Consider the following 24,665-nt stretch of genomic DNA (forward strand, 5'->3'; position numbering starts at 1 on the left):
AGACACTCTAGGAAATTTATCTTAAAGGGCAAGATTCAAGAAATGATTTTTTTTTCTTTTTGCTGTAAATTGGAAGAAAAATTCTAAATTGCTGTATATTAGAATATAAAACCAAGGCAGCTTTGTAGATTCAATTGAAACAGATGAAGGATATTTTTAAAATATCCACATGACATACAGGCTATTGAATATTATTCTTTCTGGTTTTTGAACTTTAATTTCTAAACACACATGGATGACAGATGCCTTGTTTACTACGTGGTAAGTAATACACTTTCCATCACAGTGGCAGCATGTGCTGCAGGACCAGAAGCAAAACAGAATGAGCAGAGTCTTTGTAAGCATCATAGCATCCTTTACAGTGGATGGGATCTCTATCTGCATATATTTTCCCTATCTCTTAGAAGGCTGGGATAAATTCTCAATGCGAAGTGATGAAATAACTTTTGAAGTTGGGCCAGATTTACTTGTACATCCCATTAGAGCCCTATTGAGGCATTCATAATGAGTACATGAGGCGGGGGAGTGTGGGTGAGCATGCTAGATCCTTTTCACTTCACCTTCCACATGATCAAGGGCAACTGCTGCTTCCACAGGTTTCAGAATCTTGGCAAATCAAGGCTCAGAAATGTCTCCCGAGCGCAGAGGAGGTTTCCCTGCTGCAGACTGTTGCCCTTGAATTTGCAGAGGGCAACTGGGGCAGGGTGTAGAGCTAGCATACTTGGCCTTATTCTCCCCTTCTCATGTATTATTTGAAACCCTGTTATGATTGCCTGAAGAGGGCTTGGGTTGTTTGATGTATTTAGCATGAGGCTTGGGAGATAGCTTGTTTTTATTACCAAAAAGCCTCTATTTGCTTTAAGGAATTAGGCATCTCATACATTTCTGGAGCTTGATGTTTTGCAAGTATTCAGTGGGATACTGTAGCACCCTGCTTGTGGTTAACGCTTAGCTGGAATGAAATATTCAACGCAGCAATAGAGAAATTAAAATAGTAATTTATTTGTCAGACAAATAAATAAGAGGCTCAGTGGTACGTGGTTACCAAGCTCTGGCCTGGCCTCCTGCCATTCTGGCCAGCACTTATATTCCCTTAATCCAGCCCCCTTTGCTCCTCCTGTGGCTGCCTCTGTCCAATCAGCCTGGTTGAAATTCCTATTGGCTGTTTGCTAGAGCCAATCACAAAAGATACACCCACAAAAGATACACCCACTTCCTTGCCCTTATATGGGAGACAAAGAGCTATATATAAATGACAAATAAGTAATAATATATCTTACATGGAATCTTAATTACCAGCTCACCTCTTGCCCTTCTTGCCCTATTGCCTTCTAAAACAAATGGTTTAATCTTACATTTTATGTTCAACAGATGTCAAGGATCTTGAGTTTCACATAAACATTGAAAGATTTCCTTCATTTAATGTTTCTAAACAAAATGCCTGACAACTATATATCAAGACTGCCCGGATGGCGTCTTCTGTCTGGCAAGGGGGGGGCTGGTGGCTGACTTAATTTCAGGATAAATACAACTCTTACAACCATATGAAATAAGAATCTAGCATTCCTTAAATCCTTTGCATAATTACATTTAAGCCAATATATTTAAGCTAATATATTTCATACATTTATCATAGGTAGCCTCTTAAAAGAATAAAGCTTCTCAAAGTGAAAAGGAAGGAACTCAATAAAACACAGCTTTTAAAAGAAGCCTCTTCAGTTTGCACCTCCCCCTTTCCCCCTCCTCTCCAGCCTCAAAATAAAATAGGAAGAAGCTGCTTCTTCTGCCAAGCCAGTTGCCTTTCCAACATTTAACACATTTTAACCTTTTTTAACTCTCTTAGTTTAAGAAACAGCTTTAGAAGAGACTTCCCCAAAAATGCTCTCTTTCTTTCTAGCTAAATGTTTTTCCCTTTTGCTCCTGGCCTTTGAACCTTAGAAAGAAGATCTGGCTCATTTTACTGGGAGGCACATTAGTATTATCTTTCCCCATTCCTAATGGTGTTTTCTCAGCCTTGGGGCAGCATATGTAATTCTCCCTTTTTTATGACTTTGAGAATTGTTTTTCTGCTATAAATCAATGGGGCCCTTCTTGTGTTAGGAGGAAAAACATCTTGCCAAGGTTCTTTTAGGCAGCTGGTCTTTTGCCTGGCATGAAACATTTGAAAATCCTTTTTTTAAGCTCATTTTTAAATACAAGCCTTGATTGAAATATATAGAAGCTTTGATAAACATGCAGGCTTATGATTAGATGCCTCATTCCCCCCTTTCAAGCTCAAGGACCTTCATCCCAAGTGTCCTTGATAGCTTGACCTTCATCATATTCCTGAGGTAAAGCTCTGTATAGGGCCATGATATGAGGTAGAGTTTCATTTGAAACCATCTTGCTAATTGTACTTCTAAAACATGAAATGATACATGGCATCATACATAAAACCAATACTACTACTGTCAAGAAAAACAAGCAAGACAATAGTATCCCTTTGAGTCCTGTGACATTAGGTAACCAATTGGTGAGCCATCCCATATCCCATCCTTCCCATGTTTGTACTGGGACATGTGCTATATTCTCCATCTTTGTGGCCAACACACGGATTGCCTCACCATTATCAGAAATGTTAAAGCAACAGGCATTCCCTGTCAAGTTCAAGACTCCACATAGGCCTCCCTGCCTGGCAAGTACATAATCCATTCCCATTTTCAGCTGCAAAATGGCGGCTCTACTTTCATCCAACTGTTGTGCAATAAGTCTCAAACTCTGGGCCGTTGCATTGGTTACAAGTTCCACTACTGCTTGCAATCGAATTATTCTGTTTAGATTATAAATAGGATCCCGTGCCCCTTGTATGAGCTCACCAGGATTCCAGGAGGCAGGATCATAATAGGCTATAATGCGCTCTGGTGGCCAATCATCAGTACCGCTCCAACTTTGGGTACTTCCTCCTGCTATATGAGAAATATCAGCATTCCTTCGTGTTCGCCTGGCCGAACTAGTGGGCATAATCCACATTGGTGGTAATACCCAACCCAAGAAACAAGTCCCACTCCATTTGGAAGGGAGTTTCTTGTATGCCCATTCTCCACATATCCACCACAACCATCGGGTCTGAGGTTTTTGGTACGGGGAATACAGAAGGCGAAATACCAAAAGGGGTAGAGAGTTCACAGTGCAGTATGTTAGATTGCCTTCTTCTGTCACAGTTATGTTCCACACCACTTTCCATGCATGAATAAAAGGAGGTGCACAGGGCAAGGCATTCCGAGTTCGATAGGTAGTACCGTGTGCCCAGGTATGACTATTCTTCTTATAATCCCAAGTATAGTGACAATGAGAAGAGCCTATCATGGGAGAATCAGCTGCATCTGATGATTTATGTACACAGAATTCCCCTTGTACAGGTATAACTCGTAATGGTTTAGTTGAGTTCCATCCGGGGAAATTCTGTATTTCAGTTTGGTGTGGCATTTCGCTTACCATACCAATAGCATCTAATGGTATCGGTAATAAGGGCATACCTCCCTCTGAATCATCTGGCCCAAGAGAGCAAACAAGGCAATTGGTCCTATTTGCAACATTAGCTACCATTTCAGCTAAACCTACCCACATATTGTGGTCATGGCTGAATCCATATTTAGCCAATTTGGTCAGATTCAAGGACCCTTCCCCTTCCCAAGGGATCAGGATTAATAAAATCATGTTGATGTCTAGTATATGCATTCCTTCCACAAAAGATTACCTTATTATGATAGCAAATAATTATTAGCCCCAATATAATTCCCCCAGTGACAGAAATGGGGAACCACCAAGACCAAAACATATATCCCGAGGATCCCCAATGAGTAATATCTCTGATAATTGTTCCACAAGGGGGGGGCAGTCAATCAATTGTATTAGAGAATCTTTCCGTTCACAGTCGCTGGTTCAGACGCTCCTCAAGCTTCAGGCGTGCGCAGGTCAGCCAGCTTCCAGGTTGTGGCTGCAGCAGGCCGGTCGTCAAATGTTGCCCGTGACCTAGCCCGTTCCCGGTAGGGCTAGATACAGGGGTTTTTGGAGAGAGTTAGTTTTAAAGGATTAGAGGGGTCACCTTTGCACGTCCAACTGCCTTCAGACTTCTTCAAACGAGAGTGATGAATCCAGGGGGTCACCTCAGCTACCTTCACCGCTGTTGGAGTAGAGAGCAAGACGGTGTAAGGTCCACGCCACTTAGGTGCAAGTGGATCACGTTTCCACTCTTTCACCCATACGCTATCGCCAGCCTGGAACTGATGAATCGGCTCGGCAATGCTGCACGGCGTGCGCTCGAGGGCCCACCTGTTAAGAGAAACAAAAACACGGGAGAGAGATTGCACTTGTTCCTGTGTCACATGATCTCCTATTTGTTTAAGGTCAGCTGGAATATCCTGAACAAAGGAGGGCGGTCTCCCATACAGGAGCTCAAAAGGTGACAACTTAAGTCTTTTTGTGGGTGCACACCGAACACGAAACAGTGTTATGGGTAACACATCTACCCATCCCAATCCCGTTTCCTGGGTTAATTTTGCCAATTGGGTTTTCAGAGTCCGATTCATTCTTTCAGTTTTCCCTGAACTCTGAGGCCTATATGCTGTATGCAGTCTCCATTTTACTTGTAGGACTCGACATACATCTTGTACTACTTGATCAATGAACGCTGGCCCATTATCACTTCCAATGCATCTAGGTAATCCAAACCTTGGGATCAATTCAGTGAGGAGTCTTTTAGTTACCTCTCGTGCCTTTTCAGTTCGGGTGGGAAAAGCTTCAACCCATCCGGTAAGAGTATCTACAAACACAAGGAGATACTTGAATCCCTTAGAAGGGACCAGCTCTGTGAAGTCCACAATTAGGCTTTCCATGGGGACGTATCCCACATGCTGAATTCCAGGAGGTTGTACCGGTCCCTGCCTGGGATTGTTTTTAGCACAAAGAACACATTTCTGTGAAATGCAAGTTGCTAATTGTGATAGATTAATAATATACAACTTCCGACTGAGACTCTCTCTAGTTGCAGTACCGCCAAGGTGAGTAGATTCATGATAATTTCTTACAATTGTACCTGCTAGATGATGAGGTACATAAATCCTATTGTCCGGCAGGATCATCCAACCGTCCCTCACAACTGCTCTTTCCTGTTCAGCCCACTTCCTCTCTTCTGGGGTATAGTGAGGTTTAACATCTTCTGGAACTACCTCTGGTATGAGGGCTGCTATAAATCCTCCCACAGGCTTTTGGGCTGCCTCTCGGGCTGCTTTGTCAGCAGCATGATTTCCTCTGGTTATTGGATCCCTTCCTCGTCCATGACCTTTGCAGTGCATTACAGCAATCTGTTCTGGAGCCCATACTGCTTCTAACAGGATTTCTACTTCAGGTCCATATTTCAAAGCCTTCCCGTGGGCTCCGATTAGACCTCTTTCTTTCCATAGAGCTCCATGTGCATGCAGGGTTAAGAAGGCATATTTTGAATCAGTATAGATGTTTGCCTTACATCCGGCTGCCAATTGCAGAGCTCTAGTTAAACCTATAAGTTCAGCCTTTTGTGCTGAGGTGCCAGCAGGCAAAGCCTCAGCTTCCACAACTTCCTCATTGGTGACCACAGCATATCCTGCTCGTCTGGCACCTTCATGCAGGTAACTGCTACCATCCGTATAATATACAACATCTGGATTTTTTAATGGTTCATCTTTCAGATCAGGTCTACTGGAATAAACTTCATCCATTATTTGGAGACAATCATGTGATTCCTCATCATCTACCTCTGGTAGGGGCAGCAAAGTCGCTGGATTGAGCATATTCACTACTCGTAGATGAATCCTGGGATTTTCACACAATAGGCCTTGGTATCTAGCCATCCTTGGGTTCGTTAGCCAATAACTACCCTTATATTCCATGAGTGTCAGAACAGCATGAGGTACATTCACATACATCGTCTGGCCAAAGGTAAATTTATCAGCTTCTTTGACAAGGCTCGCAGTGGCCGCTACTGCCCTTAGGCATGGAGGCCATCCTTTTGCTACTGAGTCCAATTGTTTAGACAAATAAGCTACTGGACGGTTCCAACTTCCTAATCTCTGGGTCAGGACTGCCGCTGCAATCCCATTCTGTTCATGTACATACAGCTGAAAGGGTTTTTCCGAATTAGGCAATCCAAGGGCTGGTGCCTCCATAAGTCGCTGTTTGATAACTAAAAAGGCTTGTTTCTGCTCAGGTCCCCATACGAATGGGTCCTTTTCTGCACCTCGAGTGCTTTCATGTAAGGGCTTGGCCAGACTACTGAAATCAGGTATCCATAGTCTACAAAACCCTGCTGTTCCCAGGAATCCCCTAAGTTGTTTTCTTGTGGTAGGTTCCTTGATAAGGCAAATAGCTTCTTTCCTCTCTGGTCTCAATGCTCGTTGTTGGTGTGAGATGTCAAAGCCCAAATATTTGACCTTTTCTAAACATAACTGTGCTTTTTTCTGGGAAACTCGGTAGCCAGCTTCCCAGAGCAAGTGGAGCAGTTCCTCTGTCCCTTCTTTACAGGTATCAAAATCCTTTGCAGCTAGTATAAGATCATCCACATATTGCAGAACCACCTTTTCTCCCGGTGTTGAGGGGTAACTTGTTAGATCCCTCGCCAAGGCAGTGCCAAATAAAGTTGGGGAATTTTTGAATCCTTGGGGCAATCTTGTCCAGGTTAGCTGGCCTTTTGTTCCTGTCAAAGGGTCTTCCCACTGGAAGGCAAATATAGGTTGGCTCTGTGGTGCCAGCCGGCAACAGAAGAATGCATCTTTCAAGTCCAATACAGTAAAAAATGTTGCTTCTGGTGGGATCAAACTCAGCAAGGTATATGGGTTTGGTACATTTGGGTGCAAGGTCTCGATAGCCTGGTTTACGAGCCTCAAGTCCTGCACTGGCCTATATTCATCTGTCCCAGGTTTTCGAACAGGCAAAAGGGGTGTGTTCCATTCTGATTGGCAAGGCTTAAGCAGACCATATTTTAATAGGCGGTCCAAATGTTTCTGGATGCCCTCCGCTGCTCGCCGGGGTAAGGGATATTGCTTTACAGATACAGGGGTAGCCATAGGTTTTAGGGTTACTACAATTGGAGCTATATTCTTAGCCATTCCTGGTGGGCTATTTTCAGCCCATACTCCTGGTGGCACCTGTAGAGTTCGGAGGAGCTTGTCTAATTCTGTATCCAATGTGGGTTGGACTTGCAAGGCTGACATTAGGCGCCATGATTGTTCCTTAGGTACTGAGAGGGTAATTATTCCTGCTGCTTTTGATGGCAGTTTCATTTCTGGACCTCGAGGAGTGAAAGTGATTTGGGCCTGCAATTTGGACAGCATATCTCTACCTAAGAGAGGTATTGGACACTCAGGTATATACAAAAACTGATGGGTTAAACGATGTCCCCCAATCTGGCATTCCAAAGGTTGGAGGAAAGACCTCTTAGCTGACTGTCCAGTGGCACTTTTAATGATTACACTTTTGGATGCCTTTTTCTGCAATAGTTCTGGGAGTACTGAGTATTCAGCCCCAGTATCAATCATAAAATCTATTAAATGGCTTCCTAATTGAATCGTGACCGTGGGCTCCTGGAAGCCTAACTTTATGGAGTCCGGTCGTTCCTAGTCTTGGGTAAAATCCTCTTCTGCCAGTCCAATGAAATTGTCTCTACTCCGTCCCTGTCCTGGTCTCTGATATCTTCCATCTCGGATCATTCCCCGTCCCCGTCCCTGGTTTCTTGGGCCGGAGCCGGAGCCTGGGCCTGGGCCTGGGCGTACTTCTTCCAACCTCAGGGGTTCAGGACACTCCCGCTTCCAATGACCCTCCTTCTTGCAATTTGCACATTGATTCCTTCCCAGTGGTGGATTCCTTCCTCGCCCTCGCCCTCCATTTAAGGGGCGGTGGTCTTGCTTCACTGCTGTGGCTAGCATTACCATCTTTTCCTTCTGCCACTTCTTCTTCTCTTGCTTCTCAGCCTCATCCCTATTCCGATAAACTCGGCGTGCAATGGCCATAATTTGGCTCATCAGCATCCCTTCCCATCCTTCTGATTTCTGAATTTTCTTACGAATGTCAGAAGCGCACTGGGCCACAAATGTAGCAGTAATCATTCTACTGTTTTCAGGGGCTTCAGGGTCAAAAGGAGTCCATATACGATAGGCTTCTTGCAGCCTCTCTAAAAAGTCTCCCGGACTCTCATTTGGTTTTTGTTCTACTTCTGAGACTTTAGACATATTAGTGGGCTTCTGGCATGCCCTGCGGATACCTTGCACAAGTGTCTGGCGGTAGGTGGTGAGTCTGGCCAGGTGAATTGCATTGTTTGGATCCCAATTAGGATCTTCCAAGGGAAAGTTATCTTGGAGATGACGGTCAATATTATAAATATTTCCCGCTCTGGCCTGCTCACGCAAATATATCTGTGCCTTTTCAATTATGTCTCTCCTTTCCTCAGTGGTGAACAGAGTATTTAGGAGCTGGCGACAATCTGTCCAAGTAGGGCTATGAGTATTTACTATTGAAGTCACCAAGTCCATCATAGCCTGAGGTTTTTCTGCAAAAGATGGGGTGTGTGTTTTCCAATTCATCAGATCTGTAGTTGTGAATGGAATATATTGCAGGGTCGAAGTTCGAGGTGGCCGTGGTCCGGGTTGCCCATTAACCAGCGCAGGCTCCTCAAGTGCATCAAATACTCTTCTAAGAGGGGCTACTACGTGATCTTTCTCTTCACTTTGCTCTAGGGGCCTCAAATCATAGGGGATGGTATCTGTCGCAAGGCGTTCTTTTAGCAGCTTTATACGCCTGGCTGTATTGCTTGCTGACCGAGCAAAGTCTCCCTGTAACTTCTGTAATATTTCTCTGGGACTTGGATGTACAGGGGTTTGGGGTGGGCAATCAGTTGTTCCACTAAAGGAGACTGTAGATGGAGGTCTATTAGGAGTCACAGGTGGAATAACCACTTCTGCTTGGGCTTTATTATAGGACTCCAATGCCTCCTGAAGATATTTATCATAATCTATCAAGGAATCAAGCTCTGTGACTCCACTCCCATTATTCATTCCAGTTTCTTGCCTTGGGGTTACAACTGGTGGAGTGTTTGGATTAAGCTCCCTTCGATGTGGAGCATAGGGTGGAGGTGGAAGCACCTCTTCCTCTGGCCCCTCAAAAATGGGTTTGAGTTTATTTGGCAAGATTCCTTTCCTAGCTTCGGCTTTTACAGCCAATAATTTGCATCGTTTGACTTTGCATTCCCTTATCCATGGAGGATTTTTATTTAATGTGCTCAGCCAGGAATCTATATATGGAAATTGTTCTGGGCACCCTCCAGTTTCTTTGGCGATATCAGTCCAAAGTTTGCTTACTAAATTTATATCAAAGGTTCCCTGGGATGGCCATCCAGTAATTTGTTTTGGCCATTCTAGTTCACATAACGTTCTCAAGCGCTCTGGCGTCATTTTGACTCCATATGCCCCTGAGAAGGCTTTCTTAAAATTATTTAACATACACTCAAGAGGTGTATTTTCCCCCTTTGAACCCCCAACTCCCATTGTATGGCCCTGTGAAGTATCCACTCAGTCACTCACAGACGCGCTTCGTGGGTTTCCTTGCCTAGATGGAGTCGCCTCACTAGGAATCGAAGTACTGCCCACTCCACACTCGGGTCAGCTACAGATTGCTCTGTACTTTCTCACACATACAATGCGCTGGATACTTCACCACACTCTACCTCCCAATTTTTCCCTTTCCCTACACCAGATCACCATCTGATGTACCCAACCACCTAGCGTACTCAGTTTCCCCTTACTGAGACGCAGAAGTTTGATCAAGACTTCTCTTCCTCCCAATTAATTGGAGGGCCAAAAATCCCTTTGTGCACTTACCCTTGGTTGGTTCCCTGTTTCCCCCGGTCCGTCGCCGCCAGTGAGCAGGGTATCAGACAGACGAGTCTTCTGCGTTCCCCCTGGAAAAATTTACCAGTGCGCGCTTTGGGTAAGCAGTTGTCCTCTCTCTTGTACCCTGCCCAGTAGGGCGAAGGGGCTGCGTTCCAGCAGACCACTTATCCGAGTCACAGGGCACCATAAAATGTAGCACCCTGCTTGTGGTTAACGCTTAGCTGGAATGAAATATTCAACGCAGCAATAGAGAAATTAAAATAGTAATTTATTTGTCAGACAAATAAATAAGAGGCTCAGTGGTACGTGGTTACCAAGCTCTGGCCTGGCCTCCTGCCATTCTGGCCAGCACTTATATTCCCTTAATCCAGCCCCCTTTGCTCCTCCTGTGGCTGCCTCTGTCCAATCAGCCTGGTTGAAATTCCTATTGGCTGTTTGCTAGAGCCAATCACAAAAGATACACCCACAAAAGATACACCCACTTCCTTGCCCTTATATGGGAGACAAAGAGCTATATATAAATGACAAATAAGTAATAATATATCTTACATGGAATCTTAATTACCAGCTCACCTCTTGCCCTTCTTGCCCTATTGCCTTCTAAAACAAATGGTTTAATCTTACATTTTATGTTCAACAGATGTCAAGGATCTTGAGTTTCACATAAACATTGAAAGATTTCCTTCATTTAATGTTTCTAAACAAAATGCCTGACAACTATATATCAAGACTGCCCGGATGGCGTCTTCTGTCTGGCAAGGGGGGGGCTGGTGGCTGACTTAATTTCAGGATAAATACAACTCTTACAACCATATGAAATAAGAATCTAGCATTCCTTAAATCCTTTGCATAATTACATTTAAGCCAATATATTTAAGCTAATATATTTCATACATTTATCATAGGTAGCCTCTTAAAAGAATAAAGCTTCTCAAAGTGAAAAGGAAGGAACTCAATAAAACACAGCTTTTAAAAGAAGCCTCTTCAGTTTGCACCTCCCCCTTTCCCCCTCCTCTCCAGCCTCAAAATAAAATAGGAAGAAGCTGCTTCTTCTGCCAAGCCAGTTGCCTTTCCAACATTTAACACATTTTAACCTTTTTTAACTCTCTTAGTTTAAGAAACAGCTTTAGAAGAGACTTCCCCAAAAATGCTCTCTTTCTTTCTAGCTAAATGTTTTTCCCTTTTGCTCCTGGCCTTTGAACCTTAGAAAGAAGATCTGGCTCATTTTACTGGGAGGCACATTAGTATTATCTTTCCCCATTCCTAATGGTGTTTTCTCAGCCTTGGGGCAGCATATGTAATTCTCCCTTTTTTATGACTTTGAGAATTGTTTTTCTGCTATAAATCAATGGGGCCCTTCTTGTGTTAGGAGGAAAAACATCTTGCCAAGGTTCTTTTAGGCAGCTGGTCTTTTGCCTGGCATGAAACATTTGAAAATCCTTTTTTTAAGCTCATTTTTAAATACAAGCCTTGATTGAAATATATAGAAGCTTTGATAAACATGCAGGCTTATGATTAGATGCCTCAATACCAATTTCTTATTTAGGCACGGGGTATCTTATGCATATTAATAAATATGTTATCTCATTGTGAAAGTATTGGGTATATTTTCTGTGCTTATAGAGTACTGACTGGAACTTCTTGGTTGGAAAGCTGGTTAGGGAAATTACTGTTAAACATATTCACCACCATGGTATCTGAATTGCCATACCTTCTGGGAATGCAGCCATTTATGCAATCTAACTTTATGCCATTGAGGTATGCAGTATGTACTGTATTTATGATTGAGCAGAAAGTTTCAAACGGCAGCCTGTGAAATTGGATTTTGGATGTAATGTACCATAAATAAGTGCTATAAAGATTGCCTTTAATGCTATAAATCAGATTTTATTGGTTTCAGCTATCTTATTCTGTTTATTGTATTACCCACAAAATCAGTTGAAATCAAAGAGCTGGAATATGTTTTATTTTAATGTCTCATCTGCTGCAGAAATGGCACATGAATCCTTACATCTCCTTTCGGGGGGATAGAATGAGTAAGGGTGTGAGATTAGACATTAGAAGAACGTGTTCATAGAAAAGGAATTGTAAATAGTGAAAGGCAAGACCATTTAACATTTTGAAACTGCCTTTTACCTAGGAAATGAAACCTGGGTCACCTGGGAAATGAAATTATATATTTCCACATGGTTCTCTCTCAAGTGCCTTTGACCCTTAAGAGTAGGAATATGCATACGCTGAATACCTTGTGATGGGGATTTTCAGTGGCCCAATGCGGCTGTAGATTTCTGGCTTTCTAAACATGGTTATGTCCAAAAGGGGAAGAACAGCCTATGCCAGTTTTCTAACCAGCATCTGAAACCACATTCAAGCCATGGTTTTCATCCCAGTTAGTAAACTGACATTTAAACCACAGTTCTCCATTTTAGAAGTGATGGGGAACTGTAGTGTAAACTAACCAAGATTAGCATGACAAAAAGGGAAGTGGGAGGAGATTAAGATAGAGGCAGGAACATATGGGCCTAACATTCATTCCCTGTTTGCTCAATCATGCTAAACCAAAATATTTTGTGATTAAATCGGCTCACTTGTGAAGATCATCATTGAAGACCTTTCTTCAACTGCCCCCATAGTGGGGCAGGAAAGCTGAAAATAATGCCAATTTATTTCACATCTGGTAACTAGTGTGCTCCTTTGGTTTCAGATAGTACATGAGTAGATGAGTCACTCTTACTAAAGCCACTGAGAATCCTAGATAAACTTCTTGTCTGTGGATATGACAGCTTCCTGTGTAAGCTTCCTGCCAGGGATTCTAAGACCTTTAGCCCCATTCTACAGTGGGATGTGCTACTCTGCTGGGGGCTAGGCAACTTGCTCAGTATAATTTTCTAGGACTCGGGGAACGGGAAGAGTGACAGTAGTGTTCAAGATCAAGGCAGTGCAAAGGATTTAAGCAGGGGTGTTTGCTTATGCACACCCACTACAGCCATGCTAATACACACTTTAACTCCTGCTCAGAGATGGGGAAAGAAATGTATAGTGCTTAAAAGTACGGTGTGGGTGTGACCTGAGAGAAACCAAACCTGATATATTGCAGACATCCTTACTTCTGCTAGTCCACAGATAGACCTGAAGAATCATAGAACCAATGCATGGTATACAAGGAGAAATATTGAGACAGATTCTGTAAAACTCCTCCCATTTCCAGTTTCTGCTTTCACACATCCATATTGACACACAAACACATATAAACAATTTCCCCTGTTTATATGGTAAAAAACTGATTTCTTTCAGATATACCATACCTGCATCCCAAATATACTATAGGTAGGTATAATGGTCCTTTTTACTTGTCAATAAGTAAAAAAGCAAGCAATCTGTGAACAAATTGTGTAGTATACAAGATGGGATGGGGGGAAAGTAGGATTGAGTCTGCATTCAGGTAGATAATAGCTAATGTTTACCTCTTTTTGCTTTTCTGGGTTTTACCATTTTTGTCATTTCAGTTTTCTGCAAGCCAGATCACTCAGTCATATTACATATGATAATTAGATTTGAAGCTGTAAGCATGAAATAAATTAGGCTTTTAATTGCCCCCCCTCAGCTGTGCAGATGAAGGATGTTCACACATGATGACTATGTGAGCTGATCTTATTACAATAGAAAACTGCAGAAAAGTGTTAAATAATGTGCATTTAGAAGTTAACATTGCAGTCTTAGCCTCTTCTAATCTCTGATGCATATAACTATTAACTATTATAGTGAATGTATGTAATCAATTTTAAGCTTTCCTGTTTGGTGGATAGAACTGTAACTGCAGATACTGTAACAGTTTTAAATTTAAGGCATAGATTCTAGGCTGTGTTGTCAGGATTTGGCAAAATCCTATGTCATGCTAATCAACCCAGAAAGTGATTATGTGTATTGCAATGAATTTGCGAATTCCCGTACTATGCAAATTGATGGTTATGTGCATTTGGGGTTTGGGTATTTGGATTATTGAGAGAAGGTAGTGAGCCAATGTGGTGTCCTCGTATAAGTAAATTGCTAGCTGCCTGCAAATTTACAACTCTTATCTGTTGAGCCTGATGCCCAAGGATACCCCTCCTACATTTGAACCCCTTTAGTGTAACAATCTGCAGCTGGGGCTTGTCACAAGAACATCACATTATCATGTTCTAGATGATTCCAGCCTCCTTCACCGTGGGATTGGTCAGATGCTATCTCTAGGGAGCCTCTGGGGGGAAGGGGGTATAAAACAGCTTCTAGCTCATTGTTTCCTTGCCCTGCATCTTCTCTTACTACTCTGCTGTTTACTGTTGCCTGCTATTTTGATGGTGACTGTTATGTACTGAGGTTCTCACCCTGGGCCAGCAGGGGGATACTGTAGATAGTTTTCACTCAGGTCCGCATATGTAAATAAGGAATTGAAAGTAACGTTCAGTGATTGGATAGTTACAGAAAGTTGTTACTGTTGCTTTGTAGTTGAGCTCTATATAAGCAGGTTGGCTGAACCCTTCAGTTCAGTTCTGTTCTGGCCTGTGAATAAACAAGAGCTGTTTGAAGAGTCGCTGTGTCGTCTGATATGTTCACCTACAACTTAACAGTGACCTGCAGAATCAATCTTTCTCCAGCTGGGGGCACTGAGACTGGTGAGCAAGGTATATGGTGTTAGCTAGGTAAGTCTGTCATATTTTAGTTTGGGATGGTTCTATACACCAAATTTTTCCTGAATTTCTAATTTGATTTCCTTTTCTAGACATCTTATATTGCATTGGGTTTCAGGATCCTCTTCTGGGGTTTCTTTACTATTCACCCAGCTTGATGTCCCAACTCCCAGAGAGGAAATGGTGACTGCTTTACTCCTGCTATAGTTCTGCTGCTGCTGTGCTGCCATGAACAAGGCCATGCTTTGGCTTGCATGTCATCTGAACCTGTACTCATGCTTTGTTTCGCTTCAAACAAACCAGGAACCCAGGTTTGGATGACACATTAAGCTGAAGTATGGCTTATTTTACAGCAGTGCAGCAGCAGAGGATTGACAGAGAAGTACTTCAGCTACAATCTCCTCTCCAGGAATCTTCACACTTGCCCATTTGCCAGAGTATTTAGCTGAACTTATTTCAGTTTCAAAATAGTATTGTGACCTTTTGTTTTATTTTTTTATCTGTCTGTCTTGTTGCTGCTGTTGTTAATCCTAGAAATACCTAGATAAACTCTTTACACAAGTTTGGAAGCAAGTGCTTCATTACCTAAACTCCCAACAATTTTGCTTCATTTGTTACAAAGTTGGAATGCATTCAAGTTGCACATGCATCTTAATATTTGCAATAGATTGAGCCATGACTAGAATTTGTTTAGGAAAAGTGTCCAAGTTGTAGAAGTGTGGTGTAAATTAATTCCTTACAGGCTAGCCTGTCTTTGGGGATGAGCCTTCTAACTTATCTTAGTGACAGATGTCAGATCCAGTGGCTTAATAGGAAAGCATGACATGAATAATAACAGAAAGCAGGCAGAATAAAACGCTTCACTGCAAATGGAACTGATTAGAAAGCTGTCCACTACAGTATTAATATTACTGGTTGTGATCTCAGTAGATTGAATTAATTAATGAAAACCATGTTAGCAGAAATATAAGCCCATCAGATCTCTGATCTTTTATTAACCAATTTTGAAGATCATTAGTTTTTCTGAATGGGCTCTATGGCCATTTCAGGACCACTTCCATTATGCTTCTGGGCTGAACTTCATTTCTCTCTGCCCCAGTGCACTTACATCTTCCTTAGTGCTAAACTTGTGGTGTCCATTGTCCACTGTGATGGCATTGTGGAATTATTTGTATATAGAAATGCAGTTCTATAGTGGCTAATTGAAATTAAGACCCTAAGTAATCCTCCATTGTTTCTAAAGATTTAAAAACTGGAAAGGCTAATAAGCAAGAAGAGCAAACCACTGAAACAAAATAATCACATGGCAAGTGTCCAGCAGCCTGTGGGGATAGTTGACATGAATTGGGCAGAAGAGAACTCTGTTTTGTAAAGCAAATGAGAGCACTTGTAAAGCTCATTCCATCCAGTGGTGGTGGGAATCTGACTTTACATTATTATTAAGATATCATCCATTGCATCCTAGGGAGAATATACCTATATCTGTCTACCTGTTCTCTAGTATATAATGGTATATAGTGTATAATCTCTTGGATATAATGGAACTATATATCTGATCGTCTTTGAGAAGAAAAATATCTGAAACAGGAAGGGAGCTAGCAAGAACAAAATATGGAAATTTATGAAATAAAGAAACATTCAATACAGAAGATTAACCTAATCTGTACATAAAATATAATGTCAGAAAAATTATCTTCCAAAAAGATTACTTAAGCCTTGTTCCTATGGCATATCTAGGTTGAGTGAATGTACATAGCACAGTGGGGACCACCATTGTATAGAAAGGAGGAGCATGATTTTCGTGGCAGGTTCTGTGCTGAATGTCTGCGTGGAATACTGGTCAGTGATTGTAACAGTAAAGATTTTCTTTGAATGCCAGCATGACATCTTTTGTGTATGTAGCTTTTCCCACACAACAGGGAAATCTGGAAGGGCAGGGTTCCAAAATAACCAGGGAGACTGCATGTCAACATTCTGTACATTGCATGTAAATTGTCCTCTCAGGGCCGTCTTTAGCAGATGCAGCGCCGGGGTGCAAATACCCGCTCATCACCCCCAAATTATCACGGATGGGGGGGGGCGCAAAGCTTCACACTGCCAGCCTTAAAGTTGGTGGGGTGCAGCTTCCATCCTAAGCCTCTGCAGGGATCGCTCTCCTGCGGAGGCTTGGGAGGCAAGTTGCATGCCCGCCAGCCATATGATTGATGGGGTTCAGCTGGCGGGCGTGCAGGGAAAGGGGAGGCCGCCCGCAAAGCCGTGCAGCTCCTCCACTTTTCTGGGGCACCTCTGAGAGGCTGGCACTCTGGCGCAACACACCACTAAGCCCTATGGGAAAGATGGCTCTGTGTCCTCTATAAGCATTTGCTCACCCTTGAGTAGGATTGTTTGCCCCATGCCAAGAGTACCTACTGGCTAAAAAAACTGGCATTAATTAGGTTATATTTGATGACTTACAATGGATTTCCAAGGGCATTTATTTTATTACATTGGAAATTATTGGTGTCTGTTGTTCGGTTTTCCAAGTGTTATTAAAATGAACAACTTATAGAATGATACGCACTGTGATTAAGAATTGCTGAATTGACGTTTGATGTGATAAAGAGTCTCCAATTTATTGGATGCATGTCATTGAAATCTGCCCTTTTTCTATGTCCCTCTCTTTGATGAATGTTAGAGTTGGGAAATGAAGAGCATTTACCCTTTTCATACTGTGCTGAATGTGGGTGAAGTTGCCGATTGCTGCTGCTGTAATTTTTGCCTCAAGGTCAGCTGAGGGGAAAGCGTAGTCTAAATAAGGTCATTGACTCTTTGGGAAATGAGTGTTTGTGATTTAATGAAACAAAATTGAGGAAAAAGTCAAAGGGCTTAGCTCACTCGTAGAAAGCTACAAATAAATTATGAAAGAAAATGAATAACAAATATTGCATATGAACATATTGTGGATCTATGGCTTAGTAAAATAAAATTATGGCAAAATTTTCCTTAATTTGTTAACTAAGGTATTGGTATAAGATGGGGGGGGAGAGACCCCCTTAAAACCCAAGAAATTAATGAATGGCAGGATCTAGCTAATATTTGGAGTACTGAAGGAAAGATTCCAGACCAGTGGAAAAATACAGGCTAAGCTTTCTTTCCCGAGTCAAGGTAGAGGATAGAAATTTTGTCAAGCTAATATGACAAAGGGTGTTGATGACCCACATCAAAGAGGAATCCTTGGGCCTGGGCAGACAGGAGTTGCCAAGGTGAGGGGAAGAGGACAGGTTGTGCTCACAGGAAAAATGTGCCTCTAAAAAACCAGATGTGGGATAGCAGACGAATGGGGAGGAGTTGCTTCTGGATCACTGGTCAGATTAGACAAGACACCATTCACACAACTAAGATATTTGTGAATAGCTTTTCAAAGTGAATAGCAGGCACAAGGTGGGGGTGGGTAGATCCAGAATAGGAAACGGGGGGGGGGGGGCTGGCAGGGAAGCTTTGTCTCCACTGTGGTCTCTATTTAGATCACCCTGATAAATCCAGATCCATCCTATGCATTTCTGCTGCTTGTATTGAGTGCAGAGGGACTGAACTGGGTTAGGATCACTGCAGGGAACAAAGTTTTAAAGTTTCCCACCTCCCTGCGAGGGTTCTGAACTCGCTCAGGCCCCCACACTTGGCTATTCCTGCTATTATTACTACTACTATTACTACTACTACTACTATTACTGCTAGTAGTAGTACTTCTTTAAAACTGTTCACTTAACAGCTAATTGCATCAATGATGTCTCGGCTACTTTAACCCACAAGCTCACACATTACATCCCTCTCCATGGGCAAAGGGAGATTAAAACCTGTTACTTTTATTTTGGAATAAATCAGTTTCATGTAATGTCCAGACTTGAGAATCTGTGGTATAGTCTAACTGTGGCTAGCTAAAACAAAACAAAACAAAACAATATTTCAGTGCCTTGATTTGTTAGCTAACTATGTAGAATTAATTACACTTTCCTGAGTTCAGATGCAATGGGAAACTTCAGCTTAATAAATGTTTAAAGGAAAAGAATAGAGGGAGAGCATGTGAACCAAGACCCATACAGAGTCTTGCACTTGTAACAATGAACCATGCTTTTCAAAGCAAAACAGTATGAAGATCTGCATGAGTAAAAAATGTATCTGTGTCAAAATAGAATTAATTGGATTAGATCATAATTAAATTAGTTGAACTGAGTTCCTATTGGCAGAAAGAAATTAATTTAAGTCTCACTGATTGCAGTGAGAACTAAATTGAACTTATTTAGCCAGGATCCAACCCATTCCCTTTGGAATGTTATTGTAGAATGGGATTCTACAATGTATTTTTTAAAAAGCACATGGCAGTTTTCATGTGACTATCTGTAGTACTTGAAACTGGTTTCCCAACATCAAAAGTTTTCAGCACATAGAGATCTAGCATGTCAGAAAGAAATGTTTTAGGTTAACATTCTCTATAGTGCTCCAATGTGCACATGCAGAGATATTTTTAACATAGACGAGCTTTCAAATATGTGATGCTCCATCTGCATTGTGCATCCATCATGAAGACTGAACCATGTTTTTTTCCTGACTGTTTTAAAAATAAACACTTCAAGGTGTAAAAAGAACCATACTTTGCCATATATTGCAAATGATTAAGTAAAAAAAGGTAAGTGGCAAATGACCCCTGGATGCTTAAGTCCAGTCAAAGGCGACCTGCAAATGATTACAAGCTTTTGACTCAGTATGTAAAGTTGTCTTGGCATATACAGAATAAGGTCCAATGTGGAGATATACTAAATGACTCTTCATGAGATCTAGCCATTGTTTAAGAAGGCCACTTCCTTAACTTCCTTTGTTGAACAATTCAACGGAAGAGACAGAAAAAGACAGAAAACCCTTATTAACTCAACTTCTAAACATTGTTTAATGTTTTCAGATTTAACTGTTCAAAACAGATGGATTTTTTGTCATGAAACAATTATCCAGATCTTAACTTGTAATCAGCATAAATTGGAAATGTGGACAGATTTTCTGCACAATACTTATAGACTAGAGTACACATATTACATAGTAATTTACATTCCACTAAAGTTGGAGTCTGTGCTCTGAATTTGGAATGTGTGAGTATGTATGTAGAACAAAACACATTAACATAATAACAACAATGTAACAAAATCCATGACTGTGACATGAGCAAATATGTTTTATAATGAAACATTTAGGAAATTAAGTTGGGATAAATGTTCCATGAACTTTAGTGTATAGCTTGCAACTCTGTGGCAAAACCTTACAGAAAGTTAGTGCCTAATTGTATTAAGCACTGAACAAAACAACCATATATTTTATTGTTTCTCTCTCTTTTTTTTTGCTGTATAAATAATGTATTCTAGAAACTTCTCCAACATTTCTTTCTGGTGTTCATGATGAAAAAGCACATTTGTACTGCAGAGATAATTACTTGCCATTAGGTTCATAAGAACATAAATTCCATTCAATTCTATCATATAACTTGTCAGTTTTTTAAATTTTGTCTACAATCAACTTCTCCAGTGACAAATAGCAAATAATTTAATCTTCCATGAAAATGATAATGACTGGCAAATGAAAACCTCATTGAAAAAGAAAGATAGCAGAGGTCAACTTATATTAAAATGCCTGTTTTTTTTCTTTTTTCTTTGAATTATTTGAGTTGTTACAGGAATCAGAATAGCTGAATTGTATTAACAAATCTCTTCCAGATCTCCCCAGCCTTCCAACCCACACTTCTTCTGGAGATCATGAAAGATAAATGGGATATTGTGGTACAAATATAACAAAGTATTCTCAGATATATTTTTCTAGTACCAGAAACAGACAATCCCTGCCCCATGAGGTGTGTGTTTTGAGTAATTTTAAAATCTAATGATACAACTGCAGTGTCTAATGAATCCTGCAGTGTCTTCCAAAATGTCATTCATGGCAGGTCCAGCCATTCTTTCATGATCATTTGATTATTTGGAAAGCAACATGTGATATTTGTGGCAACATGATCAGGCCTTTTATAGCAAAGATGGTCTGCAGGCTCAAACAGGAGTGTAACCAGAATATAGCTTTTATACTAAATAAATGTGCCCAGAAACCCCTTTCCCCTAATATTGTGCTGGTCCCGGGAGACTGTGAGGCATGGTCAGAGTCCGGTTCCGGGCCGAGGGTCTGGAGACCGTCCACCAAGGGCGAAGCGGGGTCCAAAGCAAGAAGCCGGGCGTGGTCGGGAACTCCGGAAAAACAGGTCTGGGTGCTGGCAGAAACAGGTTTCCAATGTCGTTGCTCCCGCAACCTGGAACTGGGCTGACAGGCCTTTATCTCCTCTGGGGCCTAGGGTGGTCCCAGCCCACAGGTGACTCGCCTCTCCTGGCCTTAAGGCGAGCACTCCTCCTGAGAAAACCTAGTTCCCTCCGCCTCTCTGCCCTGAGCCTCTGCAGCTCAGGAGAGGCTGGAGGGTTACTGGACCCAGAGGCAGCCTCACCTTCTCCTGACTGAGCTGAGAGTGGAGCACCTGTAGGCAATGGGTCCTCAATCACCTCCGGAGCCAGAGTGGATTCATCTGGTGTCTGCTCCTGAGGATCCAGCACAGGTGCAGGCGCTTCAGATTCAAGGCCCTGCCCTGGCTCAGCCGGCCCTGGAGGCGGGGACTCCTGTGCAGGCTGGGATTCCTCCGGTTCAGCCTCTGAATCAGATTCCCAGGCCATCACAAATATGAAGTTGGAAGATGAGTTGAGAGAGGCTGCTTTTGAAAGCTGGCATTTTGTATTTAAAGATAGCGTAACTGTCAGAAAACAGTATTTTACATTTAGATGTTGTTCAGCTTAGAATGATGTTGCTATAGTTAGTTATCCATGAGTATGGATGGTAACTGTCTTTGAACCACTTTTTCCATTGGCTCCTCTGTGCAGCAGGGCTGTGTCCAGGGCTTGGTCTCTTTGACATGTTTGTCATTGCCAAGATTTAGATGAAGAGGTGGAGGGACTTCTTAGCAAATGCAGATGTCACAAAATTGGGAGGAAAAGATCACACTTCTGAAAAAAAATTCAGTATGATCTTGGCAGAATAGAAACCAGGGGTGAAACTAAAAATGAAATTCAGAGACAGATGCAAAGTTCTGCATATAGGCTGCCACTCATAAATAATAGATATGATGTACAGGTTACCTAGATGAGGAATATTTGTCCAGGCACAGTGTGTACATGTGAAAGCATTCTCAAGGTTTCATACTGTCACAAACAGACTTCCGGGTTGACGCGATCGGATTAATGGCGGATTCCCTCCGAGCTCCGGGGGGAATCGGCTCCGCTGAGAACGGGTCTTGCCGCGCCGGCGACGCGGGGACCCTTAGAAACCACAGGTGCGGATACCTGTGGACTTGGTGACTCGGTGGGCACCTTAAGCGCCCTCCTCGACAGTCAAAGAGCCTTTTTAAAGGCTGCGGAGAAGGTACGAGGAGTGGCGTGGTGCTGAGAGTAGACCGCTACCTCAGTGGAGTGAAGCCGCAAGCCATTGCCGGAGAGCGTCAACTTTCTTCCCGACATTTGGACCGAAAGTAAACACCCCGTAAGTAAAGGAAACTCGAACTTTAAAAGAAATTTTATCCCTAATCTGGCGACCGGGGGGGATGTGCTAAAGGGAAGTCCGCACCCCCCCTCATACAGACAATTTAAAGCAAGGAGCGAAAGCCTAAGATCAGAGAGAAATAATCTCGTGTCTTTTGGAGATTGACAGAGATTTTATCAATTTACGTGAACAAGTCGTTGTTGTTTTTCTAAGCTGTGCTGGAGGAAAGAGGAGAGTTTCAGAAAATTTCTGTGTACCCCCCCCCCCGAACCCGGGAGTACCCTGTATCAGCCTAGCGCGAAAGAACAGGGTTTTGACAGCTGTCAAGTGAGCTGTCAAACGGCAGGACTAAGAGAACTGTATTACTTTATATCTCTTGGATTTACAAAGTGTTATATTCAACTAGAAGCGGTTGGAAACAAAGTAAATAACGAGCTAAAAAGACTGTTGGTATAGAACTTTAACAATGGCAATCCCTCTAGAGGGGACTGGAGACATTACAATGGCTGCAGAAGGAAAACTACTAGCAGAAATAGAAAGAGCCTTCTTTCTCGTGGGAACTTTACAAGAGCAAGCTATGATTATGGATAAGTAGTTGATGACCTTGATCTCTAAGACAAGTAATCCTGCTGATGGAAGGAAGGAATTGACTCTGGAAGATTCTGCAGCTGAACCAGAAAAGATATCTTTGGAGTTGGAGGAAAAACAGGTCGAAGGGGAGAAAGTACAGATGTTAAATTTCTTACAGGACTCCTTGCAGCCAAGGAACAGAGAAGCCCTTCGGATTACAAGTCATGGAGAGAGAAAAGCAAGGGAGGAAGCCGCTGGACACAATAAAATATGGGAAGTTAAAAAAATAAATATAACTGGGGCTTCCTCCTCTTTTCTGGATTTGATGACTTGGGACTTTGGGGACCTTTGGCAGAACCTTGGCACCAAGTCCTTCTAACTAGGATTGATCTGAGAAAGGATGAAGAGACCTCCCGAGACTTGAAGACCAATAAAATGGATTACCAACAGAACAGGCAGGGAGAGACTGAAATAGACTTAAAGGCCTCCGACGTGAGAAATCCGGGCTAGGGATCTTAGAAGAGGACAGTTATTTTGGAAGGGACAGATACCTGGGCAGGGAGGGAAGGGGAAAAGTAGAATCTAAAATTTTAGGATTTTAGGGTTTTTTTTTTTATAATGTTGATTTATATTTTAATATAAAAAAGGGTAATTTTTGGTATAAGAATCTTGATTGATCTTAGAATAAGGATCTAATGTATATAAGCAAAGGATTATTGAATTGGGCCTAACAAAAAGAATCAAATTTAAACATAATAAGAATAGGATTGGGGAAGGAAATAAGAACTTGCTGAATTTAATATGGAAATTGGGATGTATGGGGGGGTGGGGGGAAGTCAGGGAAAGAGGGTTATGAAAGTAAGGATATGAAATCATTTATATGTCTGTGTGTGTGTTGTTATAAAATGTGAAAATCCAATAAAAATTTATAAAAAAAAACACATACTGTCACAAACTAAACAGGATGCGATTTTAGACTACATTCATAGAACTGTTGTTTTCAAGTCACAAGAAATAATAGTTCTACTTTATTTGGCACTGGTCCACCCTCACCTGGAACACTTCACTTTAGGTAGGGCAAATTGGAAAGGATTCAGAGGAGGGCAACAGAAATGGTCAAAGGTATGGAGAACAAGTCCTGTAACAAACATTTGTAGGAACTGGATATGTTTAGATCAAAGAAGAGAAGACTGGGCAGGGGTTGGGACAGAGAGAGAAGACAGTTCTTTCCCAGTGCCTGAAAAGCTATTACACAGAAGAGGAAAAAGATTTGTTCTCTGAGGGCAAGACGAAATCTAAATAGGCTTAAGTTATATGAGACTAGATTTCAATTTAACACTAGGAGAAATTTCTTGATTGTAAAGGTAATCTGACAATCTAGCTCCAGATTTCCATTATTGAAAAAGAGGTAAGGCCAGATTGCCTACAAACTGCTTTTCATGCCATTTTGGGGAGTTTATTGGGGTGTGAGTATGTGCATAGGGAAAGTGGAATGGTGAAGAACACTTTCCCTACATTTCTGTTGGTGTAGACACCCACTGGAACCAAAACTCTTCTGTAAATGGATTGGCACGACTGGCTCAAACCCCCGGTTCAGTACCTCCCATACCCATAGGATTCTTGCCCTCCTCAGCTTGAAAATGCATTACCTATTTTAATTAATCTTTGAACATATTTTCATCTTTGTCTCAGATATGAAACTCAGAGAATAGGGCTGGTGTAACCAAGCAGTGTTTGGTTGGGATACCAAATATTTATTAGTCTTCCTGCTGGAGTTTTAAACATCCATTTTATAACAGTATAGCTTGTTTATGCAGAGACTTGTCATCTATCTAGAGCATGAGTATGATGAAAATGTGGGTCATAATAATAATAATAATTATTATTATTATTATTATTATTATTATTATTATTATTTTATTATTTGTACCTAGTCCATCTAACTAGG

General features: G+C 41.8%; 1 protein-coding gene across 1 annotated transcript in view; it reads left to right on the plus strand.

Annotated features, from left to right (window-relative positions):
- HS6ST3 (heparan sulfate 6-O-sulfotransferase 3) overlaps nt 1-24,665 on the plus strand; it is a 184,403-nt gene that overhangs the window by 82,542 nt on the left and 77,196 nt on the right. The gene's annotated exons all lie outside the window — the stretch shown is intronic.

The sequence above is a fragment of the Podarcis erhardii genome (genome assembly GCF_964252035.2).
Source record: "Podarcis erhardii genome assembly, chromosome: 4".
Classification (NCBI taxonomy): domain Eukaryota; kingdom Metazoa; phylum Chordata; class Lepidosauria; order Squamata; family Lacertidae; genus Podarcis; species Podarcis erhardii.